The 4,245-nt window shown below is 37.5% G+C and overlaps 1 non-coding gene across 1 annotated transcript; it reads right to left on the bottom strand.

Moving 5' to 3' along the window:
• Positions 1-1,035: 1,035 nt before the first annotated feature.
• On the bottom strand, positions 1,036-1,210 carry LOC115072294. The gene has a single exon (XR_003851338.1). It is a non-coding gene; the product is annotated as a small nucleolar RNA SNORA81 (small nucleolar RNA).
• Positions 1,211-4,245: the final 3,035 nt, after the last annotated feature.

The following is a 4,245-nucleotide window of genomic DNA, read 5'->3' on the forward strand; positions in this document are numbered from 1 at the left end:
CATGTGGTTACTAGGGATCCAAACACACACCCTCCTCAGTCTTGTCAGGCTTGTGTGGCAAGTAATTTTCTCTGCTCAGTCATTCCCCAGTCCAGGATAAGAAATTTTAACATGACTTCTTTATCTTTGACTAAACCAGAAAAATCTTCCTTCCTGCATATTCATGAATACGGCCTCGTATTTGAGGGAATTTTGAACAAAGTTTTATGTAAGATTGTTGCCTGAGGGCCATTCACTTAGCAAACTCTCACCTTTTATATCTTTGTTGAAAAAAGGAACTGAATTGAACTGTTGAATTTCAAATTTGTGTGTTATCATATAATTTTAATAAGAGTCTGAAGATGGATCACTCAGGTAAAGAGAGAAACTTTAGAATTCATCAAAATTTTCTACTCCCCACCCAGTGTATTTTACATAAAATGACACAGATTTTCTTAACAACCTTAATGGTGTGCTATTATAATATAGCTGCAATATTATACCAGAAGTATTATCAGTGTTAAGTAGTCTCCAATTTAGAATGCACGAATAAATTATCTAAAAGACTTAAGAAATCCATTTTTCCTCAGATAAATGATCTGAAAGTTCAAAAGGTTAAAGAAACATTTCTTCTTATATGAAAGGTGGCATGTATTTCAGAATAGAATTTATTATTCTTTTTTGTGCTGCTGGGGATTGAACTCAGAGCATTTCTGCTACTGAGCCACATGCCCAGGTCCTCTCTCCCTGTCTTTCGTTTTTATTTTGAGACAGTCTCACTAAGATACTCATTCTGAACTTGAACTCAGACTTTGAACCCATAGGTCCTCCTGCCTCAGCCTCTTGAGCAGCTGGGATTACAGGTTTCTGCGACCAGGTCTAGCTCAAAGTAGAGATCTCGCCTCTTCCCTGTTCCCTTCCTCCCCCTCCCTATTCCTTTCCTCCTCTCTTCTGTTTTCTGGGATTCATGTTGCCCAGCATTTTCTGTCATTTGTTTTCTTTATGATAGCCATTCTGACTGGGGTAAGATGGACTCTAAAAATAGATTTTTTTTTTATATTGTGCCAAATCATAAGACAAAGGACACTGGACATTAAGAAAGAGGTTCACCCCAGTCTTTGGGATCCATTGCAGTTACTTTTCTTCTTGTGAGTACTCTGCTAGCATTATCACAAAAACCAAGACAAAAAAAGCATAATTTTTTTGAGACAGTGTCTCCTGTATCTCAGGTCGACCTCAAATTCACTAGTAGGCAAGGATGACCTTAAATTCCTGATCTTCCTTCATCTACCTCTCAAGTGCTGGATTTATAGGTATGCACAACCATACCCGGCTTCAGAATACATTCTTAATGATCATTTGTGAGCTTCCTGTTGATGCATTTAGAAACTTCCTTAGCAGTTTCATTGTCAAAACATTGTATAGAGAGTTAAATATCCATGAAGGAAACAGGGACTCTGTTCCTTTCATTACATGATATCCCAAAGTCACCCTGGATGCTGCTGGCCAGTCAACAGATAGGAAAGCAGAAATAGAAAAGATATAGGTGCCTTACGTTGGCCTGAATGTCTTGAACACCCATTCCACTACTATTCGATTGGTGAGAACTTGTCATAAGGTGTATTAGTTACTTTTCTGTTGCTATGATAAAACACCATGACCAAGACAACCTATGGAAGGTAGAGTGTATTGGGCTTATGGTTCCAGAGGGATAAGAGTCCACCATGACAGGGGAAGCACGGCAGCCAGAGGAGAAAGGTGAGCACTCACGTCTTCAAGCAGGCACAGGATGCTCAGAGATAGACTGGAAGTGTGACCAGGCTATGCCCTCTTAAAGCACACCCCCAGTGACATACTTCTTTTAGCAAGGCCACACCTCTTAAACCCCCACAAACAGTACCATCAACTGGAGACCAAGTGTTCAAATACTTGGAGCCTATGGAGAATAACCTCATTCAAACCACCATATGAGGTCACATTAGATGCAAGAGGAACTGAGAAATAATGTTGAGCATGATAAAAGAGCACTTAAGATATTTAGCGGATCCTAAATAGGTATCTTTGCCTCAGCTAGCTTTTGCCAGTAATCAAGTGTTTGTCTCAGCCCTAAACCTATTCTTCTATACCCTGCTTTGGGATAGTAGCAATAGTATCATAAAGATACAAGGTCTCATACTAGACCCTGCCTCAAACTGCAAACCAAATTTCTGCCTTGTCTACTGGCTCTGTGTTAGGTTCTCCCATTAGGGGTCAGTAGAGAAAAGACTGAAGGAGGAAAAGACTTGTTCCTTCCTGTTTGCTGACTGCAGGTTTCCTGTCTGCTTGTGCTTCCTGTGATCACTTCAGCTTTGCTTCTTCACTCTGATAATAGCAAATCTTTCCTATAGCACCAGCAGATCCAGTTTGCAGATTTTCCATCACTTGGAAGAACCAGCCTCATCATGCTTTGCTCTGAAACAACACCTAAGGTCCGTGCCCCTCCTCAGATTTCTCTATCCCAGGACTGCAGTATCTTCATGCAAGCTCAGAGCTCAGCACCAGGCAATTATGACTTCCCTCTCCCCCAAGTTTAAATAATTACAATCTCTTCCTTTACTGAATTCACCCAGCCCAGGGATTACCTCTTACACGTTATAAATTTATGATACTTTAGAACAATACTATCTAATAAAACTATAATGTCCACCATATATTAGCTGTTAAGTTTTTAATACATTAAAAATTGAAATCAGTGAGTTTAACGTTAATTTACTCAATCCAGTATATGTGATGTGCTTTCATTTCAGTGTGCAATCATTGTAAGAATCATCAATGAGATATTTTATATTTTATATGATCTCTTTGCAATCAGGAGTGTATTTTATATCTGTAACATATCTCAATCTGAATAATAAAATTTTGCCGTAAATACTTGTTCTGCATTTAGATTTCATAAAACGTGCAGTTGAAAATGTGGGTTCACCTGTTCAAGTTGTTCCAGACATATTTAAAACTTTTCTAATAACTGGAGTGTCAGTTTTATTTTATTTCAACTTTTTATTTTGAAATAATTAGACACTCACAAGAGCTTATAAAAAGTAGTTCAGAGAGGATCCAGGTATCCATCACTCATCTTCCCCCATTGGTGCCGTCTTCCATTTTTATACAGCATTGTCAAAACCAGAAAACTAATTAACATAATATAACTAACTAGATTATGAATCTTACTCAGGTTTTACCACTTCAGCATGCACATGCCACTGTTGAGTGTCTTTGTGATTATATGTCATTTTCTCAAACATACTGATTTTCATAACCATCACTGACACCACAACCAAGAGAGAATTAATGGATGTTGCATAGTGTCCTTTTACTTCTGCTTTCTTCCCACCACTTCATTCTTGGCATCTACTTTATTGTTCTACATCTCTCTGGGACTTTATTTAGAAAATGTTGTATAAATAGAATCATACAGTGTGAAAACTTTTGGGGTTGATGTTTTTACTGAACCGAATGCTTTTAGAATCCATCCAAGGTGTTGAGTATATCAACAGTTTGTTTTTATTACTCGGTACTATTCCAAGGCATACATGTAGTATATTTAACTACTTATCAGTTGAAGAAAATTTGGTTTGCTTTTGATTTGGGGCTATTATAAATATAACTGCTAGGAACATTTGAGTAAAACTTTTTCATTTTGTTTTGAGACAGAATTTCCCTGTGTAGCCCAGGCTGGCCTTGATCTTGTGGTTTTTCCAACCTCAGCTTCCTGAGTTCTGAGATTATAGGCACCTAGCTTGAGGACAGCTTTTGGGGTAGTTATGAGATTTAGTTTTGGGGGATAAATGCCCAGGAATGTTATTACTAATCCACATGGTAACTGTATGCTTAACCTTTTGAGAAACTATTAGAATTATTTCCAGAGTGGCTATATTATTTTATAGCCCTGACATCACTATGCACCAGATCCTAGTTCCTGTGATCATCAGCATTTGGTTTTATCAGTTTTCTGTAGTAGCTATTTGAATAGATGTGTAGTAGCATCTCACTGTGGTTTTAATTTTCATTTCTTTCTTGATTAGTGATGTTGAACATCTATTTGTGTATCTATCTGCCATGCGTATAATCTTTGATGATGTGGTTGTTCAAGTCTTTTGTTTGTCTAAAAATTGGGTGGTTGGTTTCCTAGTTGAGTCAGGGATTTTTTTTTAACTTTAATTAAAAACATTTTTATTGACCTTTTTTACATTTCATACAAGAGTTCTTAATCAAATTTAAACTCCCTCC

This window comes from Nannospalax galili, unplaced genomic scaffold (genome assembly GCF_000622305.1).
Source record: "Nannospalax galili isolate Female #2095 unplaced genomic scaffold, S.galili_v1.0 scaffold311, whole genome shotgun sequence".
In the NCBI taxonomy this organism is placed as follows: domain Eukaryota; kingdom Metazoa; phylum Chordata; class Mammalia; order Rodentia; family Spalacidae; genus Nannospalax; species Nannospalax galili.